This window comes from Balaenoptera physalus (assembly GCF_965194825.1).
Source record: "Balaenoptera physalus genome assembly, chromosome: 8".
In the NCBI taxonomy this organism is placed as follows: domain Eukaryota; kingdom Metazoa; phylum Chordata; class Mammalia; order Artiodactyla; family Balaenopteridae; genus Balaenoptera; species Balaenoptera physalus.
Genome location: NC_138887.1, coordinates 85,752,487 through 85,770,325, shown reverse-complemented (window position 1 = coordinate 85,770,325; position 17,839 = coordinate 85,752,487). Strand labels below are relative to the sequence as shown.

Here is a 17,839-nt window from a genome sequence, read left to right as displayed (position 1 = left end):
ACCTTTAGACACTTGAGTCAGAAGAAAAGTGCACAAAAAGATTTGTTATAGGACAAAAAAATATCATACAGTCCTTCTTTCTTCCCTAGTAAAATACAGCTTACTAAATATAACAGAATAAGAAATGGTTATGGAAGACAGGATGATAGGTTGTTTCTAAATAATTGAATATTATGGAAGATAATAGTATGTCAGAACCCAAACTTAATTCGTTGAGGAATATTTATACGTTTACTTCTCTTTGCTTTTTGGAAAAATTCTAGCATGTTCCTGTTCCTAGCCTCCCAAATTTGCTCTCCTTCAATCAGTAGTCATGGTCTAGCTGTGCTTTTGGCTTTGGTTGAGTTGGAGGAGCATTTAGAGTGGTCATCTGACACATCTGGAAATTTGGTGATGCACAAGGCCTTCAGAACTAAGAGAAATGGTTAAAAAAAAAAAAAAGCCCCAGACAGCTCATTTGCATAACATGAATGGCTCACTAGGTGAAATACAGCTGATGCACAAAGTACACGGCAGTTCAGGTGAATGAATTGTTCTCTGTGGCCTGTTAGATTTTTTTCTCCACTTCAGTAACTGCTTGGAAATGAAAATCATCTGGGCCCCTGGGTTGTTAAGTACTGTTGTCGTGCAGTTCCCTTTTGTTTTCTTTTATGCTCAAGAGTTGGAGCTATGAAAGGCAGCTTCATTTATTGTTTAGTTGAATCAGAATGACTGCAATTCCACAAACAAATTGGACTTCAGTTAGGAGTGCTTTGTTATAAGTAATCTTGGAAGAGATTGGATTCTTTCCTAGCTGATATACTCAGCTGTATGTTAAAATCAAAATCTCAAAGGGATTGATTTATTGATGATCTGAGTGATAGCTGAGCAACATACACCCGTCCTCATCCTGCTCTCTCTTTGCTGTCTCTAATTTCCTAAAGTGTATTCAGCAAAAGTTTATGGTAAGGGAAATAAATATTCTATTTTCTGAATTATTCTTTTCATTTTAGCCTCCACTTAAAAAACAAACAAACAAACAAAAAAACACCAAAATAGTTCTACAATGCACAACCCTTTCAGTGAATACTTCTTCATGATCTGGAAAGAAAACCTGTTTCATAGATTGGTTAAGGGCATTTTTCATGGTTGGGTTAGGTGAATCATATTTTCCACATACAATGTTAGGACATTTTGTAATTTAACAATATGTTTTTTGCTACAGGCTTCAAATACCTAAGCAATACCTGTAAGCACCTCCTTTCATTGACTGTAAAAAAAAAATTTTTTTTTTTTTTGTCCATTAAAGTGTATTTATTAAAGTGTCCATTAAAGTGTTTCAAGTTATTTGGTGCATAAATCATCTGGAGACATAGAAAATCTGGTAGTTTCCTCCTTGGTGGAAAAGATATATGTGTGTATGTATGTATGTGTGTGCATATGGCATGTACTTTGTACTTACATATAAAGATAAAAGTGAAAACTGAGTATACATTTGCTTAGATCTTGGTCCTTAACTATAAATGCCATAATAAGTAGCACTTTGCTTCCTTGATTCATAAATGCTATTGTGGTCAGTTATACTGTCAGTAACAATCATTTCATGTAAGTAGGCTAAGTTGGCATTAATTTTCTTATACATTGTTTTTTTTTAATTATTAGCACCTTTAATTAATTATTTATTTATTTATTTATTTGGCTGTGTTGGGTCTTCGTTTCTGTGCGAGGGCTTCCTCTAGCTGCGGCAAGCAGGGGCCACTCTTCATTGCGGTGCGTGGGCCTCTCACTATCGTGGCCTCTCTTGTTGCGGAGCACAGGCTCCAGATGCGCAGGCTCAGTAGTTGTGGCTCACGGGCCTAGTTGCTCCGCGGCATGTGGGATCTTCCCAGACCAGGGCTCGAACCCGTGTCCCCTGCATTAGCAGGCAGATTCTCAACCACTGCGCCACCAGGGAAGCCCCTTATACATTGTTTTTTTCTTGCTAGATACTTTATGTGTGTTATTTAACTTGAAGTAAATATTATTTCCTTTTTTACAGGTGAAAAAATTAACATTTAGAACTGTTAAGTGGCTTATCCTCAAAACACACAGCTAGTAAGTTGTAGAGCTGGAATTTACATCTGTGTCTATCTAGCTCCAAAGCTTATGTATTTCACCTTTCCTTTCTACTCACTGTCTCGTATAGAGATAAAGTTGTTCTTTTTGTTTTTTTTTTTTATTTATTTTTGGCTGTGTTGGGTCTTCATTGCTGCGCATGGGCTTTCTCTAGTTGCGGTGAGCGGGGGCTACTCTTCATTGTGGTGCGTGGGCTTCTCATTGCGGTGGCTTCTCTTGTTGCGGAGCACAGGCTCTAGGCGCGTGGGCTTCAGTAGTTGTGGCACGCGGGCTCAGTAGATGTGGCTCACGGGCTCTAGAGCACAGGCTCAGTGGTTGTGGCGCACAAGCTTAGTTGCTCTGCAGCATGTGGGATCTTCCCGGACCAGGGCTTGAACCCGTGTCCCCTGCATTGGCAGGCGGATTCTTCACCACTGTGCCACCAGGGAAGCCCAGAGATAAAGTTTTGACAAAGCAGATCATATTTTCAGTTTGACACATGATAGAAAACAGTGGTGAATGTGTTTAAAGCGACCTTTTTTTTTTTTTGGAAAGATCTGTTTATAAATTAGAATTGTTATATTCCTCAAATGAGGCACACCCATGGTGACTTGGAGTATATTAACATGTTTTAGATGAATACACTCTTATCCATAATATTCAAAAACTTATTAAATTAATAGTTTTAGAAAATAAGATGCAAATGTGAATTAAATGTTTGTCTAATTCAAACATAAAAACATAAAGTATTGTTACCTTAAGGTGTTTCGAGCAAGAATGTGCACATAACACTGTAGGATTGACCTGTGCTGATGTGCTGTTACTATTGTACCACATGTGTTTTAGGTGCTCTATGGTTTACCTTTTAAAAACATTTAATGTTCATAAGGTATAAGGTCTGAGTAGGTCTGATGTCTAATGTGCCGTCGATAAACAGTTCATTAGGGCAGAGACTTAGGAGTGGGGGTTGGAATGGGAATGATGATGTTTACTTTTTCTGACACGCCACTAGCATGCTTCAGAAAGAAATTTAGCAAAGCTAATTGGAGAGACTACCAATGCTATAAATTAGGTCCATAGCTTAGACTTGTGAGTACTAGCCTTTATAACAGACTTGACAGAAACACAAATCTGTTAAAAGAAAATGGAACTGTCCTTGACATGAAATAATGGGATTGTCATAGATACAACACGTTGTGCAGTTTTTCCTTTTAATTACCGTATGAGAAGAAAATCATGTTTTGCAGCTGGTCCTTCTTCACTTTCATTTGCCTTGACTAAATCTCACACCTAGGGGTTTGAAACATGACAGACAACAGGTGTGAATCTGTATCTAATAAATGACTGTAGTTTCTGTCCTTCCTTTAAAAATTGGCTATGTTGTAAACATCTGTAATACTAATCAAGACAGCCTTTTTCCCTTACTTTGCATACCATGGTTAGATTATATGTCTGAATCAAATCACAAACTTAAGTCAAGTTATTAAATTACTCTTGCTAGAAGAATAGATTTTAAAGGAATGATGAGTTTCAGTCAGTTAAGTGCAGCTGGCAAGCAGCCATTCATTATGGCCTAGTGTGACATTGATTTTTGACTGGAAGAAATGGAAACATAGCAGTAACTGTGTATCCTTAAGGAAACATTCTATATTATTGATGTACTTTGTCTCCTTAAAAGCCACTACCAAAACTTTATTCAAATTGAATTTTGATTGTACTGATAAGGAAATCTATTCATAGTCGAAGTCAAAACATTCATTATTGTGAAAATAAGATGCTAATCCCAAACTATCACCTTAGCAACTATTAGCAACTATTTCTACCACTGTTCTTTAAGGACACAAGGTGTTTTATTGTACACAAGACCTCTTTTTTTAAAGCAAAAATTACAAAATACACTTAATTACATTTAGTAGGAACACGTGGGCTGACTCATTGTACGGATTAAATAGACTATCGAAACAAAATCAGTTGATTTGGCTCATTTTTTTTCTCCTACATTTTCTCCAGTGATTACTGCTCCCATCTACTTGCCAAATTGATGGGAGTTGGCAGTAAAAAATAAGCAGTTGAAAATGTGGGAGATTAAGTTTTCTGAATTTCATAGAGGGTCATCGGGGGAAAGATTACAAAAAGAGTTGGTCTTAACGGGTTGATAGGTTGCATTATGAATTGTCTGTTTTCAGTTACAATCACCTAGACCTAATTTTAGAACCCTTGCCTTAAGAGAGTGTTATTTTTGTTTTCCATATTTTGATAAATACGGTGGATTCAACAAAGAAGGTGTTTATAATTCTTGCATGATTTGTCTTGTCATTAAGTGTCAGAACCTTAGATTCTAATTGTATTAAGTCTGTGAAAATTAACAGTGGAAAGTGGTACAATGTTTAATTTGCATAAATTAGGCCTTGTTGAAATTAGTGTCTAGGATATTGAATATTGGCTTCAGGGTCTGATCATACTGAATGCTGTACATAATAAAGTCTATTTGTGTAAGGCAAATAAATGAAGGGGATGGTTTCAGGGACAGTAGGTAGTATTTAGTCACAGCTGTAGCTTGGATAGCAAACTGGCTATGGGATAGTGTTGAATTTAATGGGGATTTGAGCCAGTCATTCTCGTTCCAATTGGCAGAGACCTGGAATGAGTCCAAATTTGCATATGAGGAAGATGTTCTGAGGCAGAGGCCCTGGAAGGGCTGCTGCTGCTTTGGACGTAGTGACAGCAAGCCTGATTCATCTTCTTCAGCTAGGTTGGGGGGTGCATCTTGCTCTTCTCTACTCCTCCTCCACTCTGATGATGAAAGCTACAATTATTGCAATTATGGCAAGTATTACACGCATTCCCACTTAATTTTCAGAATAATTCTGAAAGGTAGTTGTTATTATTTTTACAGATGTGAAAATTAAGATTCAGAGAATTTAAAGAACTTAAGGTCATTCAGCTAATAAGTGACAAAATTTAGACTCAAACTAGGTCTGTCTGATTGCAAAACCTTGACTTTTCCATCCACCACCACTATTACAAATTACCAAAAAAAATTAGAATAATTTTTCTCTGTACCATGTCTATATTGGGTCAGCTTTCAGTTCAGCTTACATCATAAAAGCTATTTTCCCACATGACTATTTTACCTTCTAACAGATCTTTATCACTCATATTCTTCTTTTAGGTCATTTGGAGTGGGGGCTTAAAAGGCAGGCAGCTGCTGGATTCTGTTCCTAGACTGACCCTGGAATCACCCCTGCCCTGTTTTATCTGTCTCTACAAGCTTGCAAGTGATGCTTTCCTGCGTCTCCCATCTTTCAGGCTTTTATAATATTAAGTTATTGAGTGTGTGCCATATATAAGGCTCTGATATATAGTATTAAATCAGTAAATCACAGAAGAAGGAGAAAAAGGAAGAGGAAGGAAGAAAGAAATTTGTTAGTTTGGGAAATTGAACATTTCAGAGACAGATTGGGTTTACTCCAGAACCCGCCTCACCGGTCCGTCTCTGGTGTGCTGTCTGTGTTACTTCCCCACTGAGCTGAGGTCTCCCCAAGTGATGGCTCCTCACTTCATATACAACTAAGTGATTTTTCTTTTTTCTTTTTCTTTTTTTTAGCTTTGAGGCATTTTATTATCAAAAGCTGGTACTCATATACATAAATGAGTAAGAACTTAAAATTCATCATACATTTACTTCATTTTTTAGCTTGACCTTCTAGTAAATCTTTAGCTTCATTGATTTTGGCTGCTATATAAGGAGATCCTCCCTTGTCTGGGTGATTTAAAAGCATAATTCGTCGATGAGCATCTCTTATTTTTCCCTTATTGGCAGTAGGGCTTACACCTAGTATTAGTGCTGCTTCCCGTTTTGTCATTTTGGGTTCAAACCCACCTCTGTAATAGCCACCACTGAAGGCAGATTTTGGTAGACTTTGAAAAACTTGTTTTACTTGAGGCTCCATAGGCTTCATGGCTTGCAAAGCGTAACGGCCTGCAAATCCTGCAGCAGCAGTGGTCAGTCCAGCTGCTACCACTGTACTGGCCACGGTTCCCACTCGGCTCCTCTGTTTCCGCCGGGAGCGCGGTTCATCCCACCCCACCAACTCTGCGCCTCTCGATTTTTCTTTTTAAAAAAAAAAAAAAAAGCCCCCCAAATGAGTCAGTATGGTGAATAATTAGGAAAAAAGTATGCATTTCTGTGAGATTTGTAAGCTGCTTTCATTGGTGTTTGTGAATCCTTTAAATTGAAGATTCTTTGTTCCCTACATTCTAAACTGCTTCTAGGTCCACAGAAACAAACACACTGGCAAAAATTCTATATCCTAACTTCTTTCTAAATTTCATAAGAAGGATAATTGAAGTGTCATTATGTAAATTCAAGTTCTTTTGGTCTACACTTAAAACTGTGAAGAAAATAGTTGTAGGAATATTAGGCATGTATTCATTTATTCCACATTTATTATTTCTTTTGTATCATGTGTGATATTGAATCTTTTTGTGTGTGAAAATGATTTTGTTTAGTCGGGGTTTTTATTTTTGAGGAGTTTTTTTCCCTGTTTTCCATTTTGAATTGTCTTACAATTCAAATTGACTTTCTAGAAGGCACTCTGAAATTTGGCAGTATTCCTTATAGAAAAAATTACTATACTTGACAGTTGTATTATATGATATTCTGTGAGAAATTCTCAGAGGAGTATCTCCGTTATTTTCAAAGTGTCTCCACTTAAAAAACTTTTTAATGAGCATTATAGTAATATTTATTCATGATTCTCTGACTTACTTTATTTTGCTCATTTACTCAGTTGTCGTTGATTCATTCATTTTCAGTTAATAAATATTTACTAAGCCCCTAACTTATGTGTTGCTCTTGGTAGATGAAATGGATATATTTCCCTTATGACACTTATCCTGTGTTGGGGAAGACAGATTAAACAAATAAACACACTAAGTTGACAACTGGTGTGAGGAAAAAAACAGTGTGTTATGAGAGAGGCAGCAACCCACTTGAGAATGAGCAAGCAGGGCAGGCTTCATTGGGGAAGTAAAATTGAGCAGAGATCTGATGGACGCTTAAGAGTCATTTAGCTCCATCAAGATTTGGGAGAAAGGCTATGTACATGTAGTTAGCCCTCTGTATCCACAGATTTTGTATCTGGGGATAAGGAAGGCCGACTGGACTGTGTCATTTTATATAACGGACCTGAGATTTGCGGATTTCGGTATCCATGAGTGGTCCTGGAACCAATCCCCCCACAGATACTGAGGGAGGACTGTACCCTAAGGAGGGAACGAACTGGCCTTTTTGGAAGAACCAAAGAAAACCTGTGTGGTAGTTAGAGTAAAGGCTAAAGTTATGCAAGATGGGGTTTGCCATTTGATGATTTTCATTTCCAAGCATGAAGTGAAGTTTGCTAAGCTTTCATGCATTGTTTATAGTAGTAGGAAATATGTGATGGTGTAAATATCAGAATAATTTACCTTAACCATTTGAAAAATGGAGACAGCTTGGTGTTACGTTAGTTGTCAGTTTTTAAATACTTGGAAAGGTAGACAGACCAAGTAATTTGATTGCTGTAGGACTTGTGAACAATTCTTGGTTTTAGTTTTATAAGTATTTTTCCTTTGGTTTTGCATGTACACCCATACACCACTTATTTAGCTGTTTTTCTTTTAAGGAAATCTTGTATTGTTTATTAAAGTGTTTAAGAAAATCTCTATCAAAATTTTTATTTACCTACCATATTATCTTTAAAAAGGCAGGGTGGAGTTAATTTCCACATTTGCTTTGTGTGTTATCTTCTTGCAAAATGAAAACCCAAAATCTTTTTCCAGATCACTGTTTTAAACTAAAGTAAAACATAAGACATACTAACCTATGGGTTTTTGGGTGTGCATGAATGTGATTCTTTCAGGGACAGTGTGATCCTTGAACTAGCAATGTAACCTAAATATTTTATTAAAGAGCTGCTGGAAGTGAACATATGTTTTGTTCGTGACTAGTATAATTCCTTTTGTATTTCACCGTCCAAAACTATTAACTCCTTTATTATGATATTTATTATTATAGAAGATTCCAGTTGCATTCTTTGTTAAACTAACTCCTCTTAAGTTCTGCCTTGTGGTCCCAAGTGTTGTCTTGAGAATGTTTTTGTCCCTTAAGGTGACTTGAAATTCTTTGTTGCTTGGGTGCAAAATTTAAATATATTCTCTCTTTATTCCTTCCAAACTCCAATATATTACTAGTTGACTAATCTGATAAACTGGTTAAGGGGAATATGTTTATTGGTTAACGCTAATATGTCTTGTACCTTAATTAATTCTTTCACTAGTTTAAAACCAAAGGAATAACAAATGCAATAGAATATTACTGTGAGTTGAACACAGAGGATCTAAAATATGTATATATTTCATAAATTTTTTTAAATTTATGTTTCTTAAGTACTGTTTTAGGCTAGATATATTATCTTAAAAAATGGCATTTTTGCCATTCTGCTATCCTATCTGATTGCTGTGCCGAATTCCTCGTCTGAGCTCCAGACATCTGCATCTAATTATCTGCCTGACATCTCCACCTGTATATCTCAAAGGCACCTCACAGCATGCTGCAGACTGGACCATGTTCTCTGCCAGTGTTTTCTATCTTCGTGAAGAACAACCACAACACATCCAGTTGTATAAGCGCCGTGTCTCAGATTTATCCTTGAAACCTCTTGCTACCTCATTCCTCATATTGCTTCCACCACAAAGTCCTATTGATCTTATGTTCATCCACTGCCATCCATCTCCAGTGACATTATCTGAGTCCAGGACGAGTACAGGCATTGATTAACCTGTGTCTCTTCATCTCCTCAGCTTCTTATAACCTTTTGTCCCACTTGATCCAAAGTGATCTTTTGAAAATTCAAGTTTACTATCATGTGAATAGCCTTCATTATCTTCACTTATTTTAAGATGAAGACCATAGTTATTAAGGTAGCCTAAATGTCCCCATAAAGTCTGTTATCTGCCTGCCTCTCTAGCCTCACCCTCCCCATTTTCATGTAACATTTGAAATAAAATAATGTATGCAAAAAAACCTATAAGTTGTAAAACAAACAAACAAAAGCACCAAAAAACCAAACCAAACAAAAAACTGGACAACCACGAATCTGCCCCCCAACTTAAAACTCACTACATCTCCCTGTGGGTGCTTCTTCATTATCTTTATTATCATTATGTCTTCCTGAGATGTAAACACTATGCTGAGATGTAAACACTATCCTGATATTTGTATTTTTTTTGGGGGGGGGTTATTTATTTATTTATTTATGGTTGTGTTGGGTCTTCGCCTCTGCGCGAGGGCTTTCCCCAGTTGCGGCAAGCGGGGGCCACTCTTCCTCGCGGTGCGCGGGCCTCTCATTATCGCGGCCTCACTTGTTGCGGAGCACAGGCTCCAGACGCGCAGGCTCAGTAATTGTGGCTCACGGGCCCAGTTGCTCCGCGGCATGTGGGATCGTCCCAGACCAGGGCTCGAACCCGTGTCCCCTGCACTGGTAGGCAGACTCTCAACCACTGCGCCACCAGGGAAGCCCCTGATATTTGCATTTTTATAAACCTTTGCTTTACAAAAACAAATAGCATCATCAGAGAGAGAGTGAGAGAGAGATTGATTTTCCATACTTAGAGATTTCCCTTACCAGCAGTGCATTAAAACTGTTTTGTTACTGAGTCTAGTTGTATGACCATTTAAGGTCTCCTCAAGAGTTAGTCCCTATGTATCCTGAGGTGAAAGTCTTTTTCAGATTCCTTTGCTTACTTAGCTGTCTATATTCCAGCTTCATTGACTGTTAATTTTTGTTCCTTGGTGATCTCTCTTTTTTCCCTTCTTCCAGTCCCTGCCCATCATAGGGATTCTGTTGCTTTTGTCGGATCTCGCCTGCTCCGTGTTAACATCTGCCCATTCTTTACTCCCAACTCAAGCATTTCCTTTCCAAATAAAGCTTTCTTTGTCCCCCCTTCCTCAGTAGCCCCAAGCCCAAGTCAGTTTCCTTTGTTCCAGATATTCCTAGGTCTGCATTTCCTTTCTTTAGATTGTACCTTATTTTGTAATTGCATACTTGGTAATGTGTTTGATTACTGCCTCTCTCTCTCTCTTTCTCCCACACCCACTCACTAAACTGAGGAAAGGATATCATGGCATTATAATATCTTTAGGGCTTGACACAGAGCTTGGCATCTGAGTGGTGCACAGCAATTACTTAGTGAAAAAAGAAAAGAATGAAGAAATGAATGAGTAAATGTAACTCTACCTCAGCCTGAAGTTTCCTGTAAAACAGAGCTAGCATTGTCCCACATTCATTTTCTTTCAAGATAAGCTATGAAGTTTAAGGTTTCTTGAAATTATACAACACTTTTATAATATATTAATAGTGTCATCAAAACTATTTTAAAAATAAGGGTAAAATAAGTACTTAATCTCGTTGATCTTCCTTCTGCATTTCTTTGCTTTTCAGTCTCTTTATTCCTCAGATCCCTATGTGATCTAGAGTATGGAGGACCTTGCTAATGTTTGAGTTGATATCAGACCTCAGTAGGTACTTGTGAAGTGAAGAAGTGAATTATTCACAAGACAAGAAGCTATCCTTCACGTGTATTAAATTGGTTGTAGAATGATCCAGTGATGAAGAATACTGAGCACCAGGTACCCCACTTTCATCATTAAAACAATGCCCTAAGCACACCTTTGTCTTTTCTATGCCTTGTTACTTCATCAACTCATTATTGTTTGGTTTCTATTTGGTGAAATCCGAAGAGATCTTCTGTGGTTATGGTTAGAAATTTATTAAAACATGCAAATCCCTGTTCCATAAAACTCAAAATAAACCATATGCTAGCCATCCTACACTATCCAGGGTCCTTTTTGGAATTACATCTAAGAGCTGAGAAAATGTGACACAGAGATTTTTACCAAAGCTTACATAATCTTCAGTTCTTTACATTTGGGCTTTCTCTGAGCATTTCTCCAATGTAACATTTCCTGTATATTTAGACATAGTAAATGAAAAAATGCTTCTAGTTGAACCTTATCAAACATTTGCCTTTGAAATGCAAAAGCCTAGTGCACCCTAATGGCATGGAGTATTTTAATATATGCAATAATTCCTTTTCTCTTTTAGTCAAACACCCTGGAAATTCCTCATTAAATCCGATTTTATCCCTCGTTGAGGTCATTCCCCATGATAAATTAAGCACTTAAATGACACATGTTATCCTAGAAAGATGGAAGATGGCTGGGAGGGGCCTGGGGTGAGGTGGTATGGGAGCATTTGGAACATGTGTAGCACGTTCAGCAGGACCTTTGCTATCAGAAACCAGGGAGGATTTCAACTCTAAGAAAAAGTAGTTTCCTTGATTGCCTGACTGTAATTTTCATACCCAGAGCTGATAAAATCATAGCTGGTACATATGTATCACTATTCTAACCCATTGTTTAGATGCTTTTAATAATTGCAGTATTTGAAGTACAAACTACTAGGTATAAAATAAATAGGTATAAAATGAATAATATTGTAAGTCAACTATATTCTTCAATATAAAAAGGGAAAGGATTCTTAAAAAATAATGTTCAGTATTTTCTTTGAAACAGAAATTAAGCATTGTTTAAATCAATAGTTTTTTTTAAGAATTAAACATGTAATTATTAAGAATAGATTTTGTTTCCATTGGAATATATGTGTCATCAATTTGGAGAGAAATTATTTTGTAATAAAGGTGATTGAGTAGAAGAACTGAAGGTCTGTGCGCTGTTGGTGTGTTGGCAAGTTGTTAGTATTTCAGATATATGACAAATAAGGGCTTAGTGTGACATTAATAGTAGGTAATTAAGAGAAAAACTGGCATTGCTAGTGCTTGTTGACTTACCTGTTTTGTACTTTAATGCTTACTGTTATGTCTCGGTAATTTTTGAAAGGTATAAATTATTTTACCTTTTGTTTTTACATATATCCATATTTTTTACAATGTAATAAATTGCCTCTTTCCTAAAATGGCTGAAGCCCTTTGTTAAATTTATTTATTTATTTATTTATTTATTTATTTATTATTATTTTTTTTAAATTTATTTTTAAAAATTGATATCTAACTGTAAGAGCAGAGGCTATATTTAATCATAGTCGTTCTTTTGTAAATAACTATAGAATGTTTATGCATTTTGGACAAAGCTTCAGGGGCAGAAAAGCTGCCCTTGCTCAAGTTAAGGAATCTCATACAAAATTCACTGGATTCGCCCAGTATATGGTCACTTTCTGGGAATGGATACAGCTGTGAACTTCAACTTGTTCCCCAGTCCTCTGTACATCCAACACATAGTTGAGAGCTGACCTGTGGGATGTGCTGGTCTTGGTCATTTAGTTCCCAGGATCATTAGGAAGCTACCTTGGTTCTTGTGCTTGAAGCTCCATGCTGCCTGGCTTTTGGAAGATATTTCCAGATAGAGACCTTTTTGCTTTTTGCCTCTCCCCGCCCCCCTGCCCCATAAAAGGAAAGTTCTTCTTGTGGAGTCTGATTTTTTTTTTTTTAAATGATAACCTAATGTTCTCCTGATACAAATTGATTGAAACAGACTTAGTTGTATTAAGTACTCTGATGCCAGACACATGTTGTATCCTGGCACACGTCCCAAATGCTCCTGTCCCCACCTTGACAGCTTTTTAGGTCTGTGACTTTTATTTATATGCTGGCATCATGTGGCTAGTACTTACTCTTAAATTCAGGAGAAAAGAATTATTTTGTTTTCAATAAAGTTTTTTTTTATAAAGTGCAAAGATGAAACTATTTCAACAGCGGATAATCTCTTAATGAGAGGATTCCTGGTTAACCCAAAGAAGCCAATCTGACATTATTTCTGATAGATTTCTGTGGCCTAGGGTTATATTTCAATAGAAGCGGTTTAGGAATCTCTACATGCTGTTGAAACCAAAATTTGTCATGTTAGGCTCTCTAATAAATACAACTGATAAGAAAACAGATTAATAGTAGAAAGAAATTTTCAAAGTATCAATTCACTTTAAATGTTATAAATACTAATCTGGATTAACTTTAAAATGGGCTACCATGTGATATGTTTTTTTCTTTTATGTGCTAGAATTCTGCTTATAAGAATGCTTTATTGTTAACATATTTAAATGTAAAGAGATATGTATTGACAAACCTACATACTCATCATCAGATGTCTGTTACGTGCTTGCAGTATTAAAAGTGATTTATTCCTAATGTATGCAGAATTATGAGAGAGCAGCCTTATTGAAGGTTTCTATTCAGTTTTTGTCTTTTTAGGCAGTGTCTTTATAGACACCTATATGCTTTGGGATTCCTTTTTACCATTGTCCTTAGAGACTGGCAAAGGAAGTTGTAGATAGATATGGTTTTGTTCAGAACAGGTTTCTAATACGCGTTTTTTCCTCTTGGGTGCTAAAAAAAACCCCAAAAAAACAACTGGCTCTTACAGTAAGCCTAAAAGAAAACAGGTAGAAAGTGTGTAATATATCCCACTTCCTTCTTTGCTTATTGATTTTTGGGAACATATGTTGACCAGAGGCAGAAAGTTTGTGATGTAACACAAACATTATGTTTGTAACATAATGATTTGGGGAGCAACTGAAATGTAAAAAAAAGGGAAGATAAAGAAGCAATGTTAATGGAATAATGCAGAATAGTGTGAGAAAATGCACACTGGTCTAAACGGAGTACTGCTGAGAAGGAAACGGTGGTGTGACTGTTTGTACCTGGAAACTGGCCGTAGTGTCTGGTGAGTGCTGCTTGCTCTGCTACCAATGCCAGAGAAAAGATGTCTGGAACCTTCGAATGCTGCTTGCTCACCTCATCTCTCCTTCCCCTCCCTTTTTTCCATGTCAACATTTTCTGTGTGCTCATTTGCCCTCTCATCTATTACATTCCTTTTTTATCCTGACCCCTCCCGTTTCATCAGGGATATCAATTCACCAGTCAACTAACCCTTGGAAGTTGGCATTTCCCAGTCATTTCCTCTCCACTGATTATTATCTTCACACATACCTTGACCCATATCTTGCTCATGTGGTTCTATGTAGTCCTGTTCCTTCTATCCCATCACAGTATTGCTCTATTATTTCCTTTTCCTTGTAGCCTATTTTCTAAAAGAATGTTGCAATGCTGTGGACTCAAATATCACATGTGATCATGCCCTTTCTGGAAAATGAACCAAAGATCATAACCAAAATTTGCCTGGTTTTTTTTGTTGGCAGAGTTAAAATTTCTTCCTTCACATTTCATTCACTTTATGTTTAGCTAGAATTATGTTGATATAAAATGAAATTGTATCCTAACCTTCCTATTACTGTGATAATCAAGTTGATCATCATATACCAGGAATTCAAAGAGCAGCATTGATCAAATAATTGAATGGCTCTTAACTAGCTGTTTGATGTTGGATTCCCTAGAAGCTGATGCTAAGATGAGGATTTATTTGCAAATAATAAAGTGAGAAACAAGTTAGGGAGTAATAAATGGGAAAGGCAGGACTGGGAAGGGAAAGAAGGTGTGTAATTTCAGGCAAAGTCTGTCCAAGTGCAACTGAAGTTTAAAATTTCATGGAAGTTCTGTAGTATGAATTATGCCACTGTTCCAACCCAAGTTAAATGAACTGGACATTTATACTTCCATACCTGTCAACCACTGACTAAGGACCACAGGACTACAGGGTAAGGGAGGGTGGATGCTTGCCACAGTTGGACAAAAGGGCTCTAGTTAGCCTTAGGACAGAACAACATTTATGAGTACTATTTTTTGAAGCAAAATTACACTGAAGTGTAAGAGGCACAATATGTATTGTAATGTGCACAGGTCTTGTTGAAGAATTGTGATAGAATTAGATAACTTCCTTTCCTTTCCACTCCATAACTCTACTCCATTCTACATCATTTTCTTTTCTTGTCTTTTCTTTGGTTGCAGCCCGCTTCATTGATTGATTAGAGAAGGGAGGAGTATTTTCATAGCACTATTGGATAACTGTGGACATTCTTCTTTAGTAAATATACCGAAATTCAACAAGTGGTAATTTCTTAAAGATTAGTTAGTTATAAACATATTAATGAATTTTTTGTATTTTGTTGTTTTAAAATCCATTGATCTACTATGCACTTTGAACAAATACTTTACCCAGGCATAATACTGTAACATCAACTATTGGTCATTTAGAAAATGTTAATTCACTGAGTTTCGTAGATTTTCCAAATGTTGATGCATTTCATTATACAGCATAAACAAATCCCATTTGTTAATATTACCATAGATCTAATCAGAAAAAATTGCACTGGGAAGCTTTTATGCTCCCAGAGGCCATTAGAAGTTTTTCAAATTTCTAAAAGATTTACCTCCCTCATTTTTGCAAAATACCTGCCCAATACCCAAGTCTGAAAAATTGTACGTTGTCTGTCAGTTGTTCCTTCAAGTAAAAATGGTGTTGCATGAAAAAAGTGGCTAGTTCAGCTGGCAACTTAAAAAACACCACACAGGTGTGCTGTTCCTTGAAACACCTCTTACAGTTTAGTATGTCGCAATTTCTTTGTATTTATTTACCATTTTATCACACAATAAAATAATTGAATCAAGGGTTGAGATATAACAGAATTAAGATTTTTTTACTGCTTCATCAAGGGCATTCTTAAATGAGACAAGCTTTGTTTGTTTCTTTTAAGGCATGCAGGTATGTGGCAGTGAAGAGTATAATGACGACTAATACAGTTTGCTGCCGTGGCATTGACTTGTGCTGAGGCACCAGCAATTCTCCCATCAGTGCTTTTGCACCACACGGCAAAAAGGCAAATAACATCTTAATATTATTATGAAAATAATTTTGCCATCGTGAATTCCTGGAAGGTTCTCAGGGACCCTAGGAGTCCATTGAGCACACTTAATGAACCACTGCTTTAAGGAAAGCAACAACTCTTGGCATTCTCCACCTTGCCACCCCCTTTCAGCTAGTGTCCATTTTAATTTTTACACACAACTTGCAATCACCAATTAGTCCTTAAGTAATTTTGGAAGAGAGTACTTCAGACACCTTCCTTCAACTTCCTTGTGTACTCCTACATTGAACAGAGTTCCGTACTAAAATATCATTAGCAGTTGTTTATTTTCTCTTGGAGATTTTCTTGTAGCAGGTCTACTCACTCACATACAAACCATAGCTTGCTGAAACTACCAAATTAATTTTCCTTATCTGTTTCTGAGAATTTTATTGTATTCATTTTGCAAGGATATTTTTTGGTTCTGAAAGGATCAGAATAATGACAATCACACTTTGTGGTTTTTGAATGCTTTATCTTTCACAAAGCACTTCTGCATGTGTCATCTCTTTCAGGCCTAACACCAATCCTGGGAGGTTGGCAGGACATTGTCATTATCTCCACATGAGTAATCCCAGGTTGAGAGAGGGGATGCGGGTTGCTTAAGGCCACGAGGAGTGAGTGGCAGAACAAAACTGAGATGCTCTGTTTTCGATCTCCAGTTTCCTCCGCTGTAGAGCACTGTTTCTTTTCTTGTAACAATTTAAAAGGCATTTCATACTTTTCTCCCTGGTCTCTGCAGCACATTTCTGTTATCATTTATGTCATACGATGCCAGCACAGGCTGACTTTGATAAAAATACTGTGCAGCTGAAGAAATGGTGACTACCATAGGCACTGTGGTCTCAATGGAGGCCTGATGCTGTTCAGAATTCTGCTGTAACCATGAAGGTTAATGCCTCTTTATCCTTAATAAATATCAGCCAACCCAGGTATGAAATTTTCACCTGCAAGGGAAACCGCAGAAAACAATCAGTCAATGTGAGGCAAAACAATACAGAGAATGGAGATTTGCTGGGTAATTAAGCATATTACAAAATAAACTTGACTGACTAATCTATAATCATATGCTGGGATTCATAATACAGAAGGCTGAAGTACATGGTGTGAGTTAATGAAAAAGGGTTTTGACGAGTTTACAATAGCGAAGAGTGTTTGCATATTGTAAAAATTAATTAAACATTAGTTTATTATATTTCATCGTGGTCCTCCTTTTTGGCCAAGAGGGTTGAACTGAGCTTCTCAGCATTCATTTTGTTTCATTAGAACTTTTAAAGTCTTAAAAAAGAATTTGTTAGGTAATATTTTTGAAACACTGCAAATGATAGAGAATAATAATACATATCCATATAGACACCATCCAGTTTTCTCATATTTTAGCATTTTGCTGTTTGCTTCTTTTACAGAAATAAAGTGTTATGAGACAACTGAAGCTCTGTCTGTACCCCTCCTAGTTTACACTGGTCACTCCCCAGAGTTAATTATTATTTTGAATTTGCTATTCAGTTTTCATAAGGCTTGTTTTATATTTTGACACATGTATTTGCATTGATAAATATCTAAGATTTTTCGTGTTTTAGTACTTTAAAAATGTGGTATCATTATGTACATTTGGCAATAGTTTTTTCCCTCAACATTGCTTTTGGGATTATCCATTTTAACATGTGTAGCTCTGATTGAGGTATTCAATGCACAGTGTTCATTAATGACTATGCTGTAATTCATGTATACATCCTATGATTGATGGCAATTTAGGTTGCTTCCAATTCTTGCTGTACGAAACAGAGTCACAAGAAACAGTCTTATATATACTTCCTTGTGTATATGGTCAAGAGTTTCTTTAAGGTACGTACCTACAAGTAGAACTGCCCAGTCTGGACAGTATGCTTCTTCAGCTTTACTGCGTACTACTG

At 36.7% G+C, this 17,839-nt stretch overlaps 1 protein-coding gene and 1 pseudogene across 6 annotated transcripts in view; one reads left to right on the top strand and one right to left on the bottom strand.

Annotated features, from left to right (window-relative positions):
- The window catches only part of IMMP2L (inner mitochondrial membrane peptidase subunit 2), a 681,598-nt gene that overhangs the window by 306,874 nt on the left and 356,885 nt on the right, over nt 1-17,839 (top strand). The window lies entirely within an intron of this gene.
- On the bottom strand, nt 1,655-9,315 carry LOC309665736 (mitochondrial import inner membrane translocase subunit TIM14 pseudogene; annotated as a pseudogene). The gene has a single exon. The product of its transcript is annotated as a mitochondrial import inner membrane translocase subunit TIM14 pseudogene (transcript).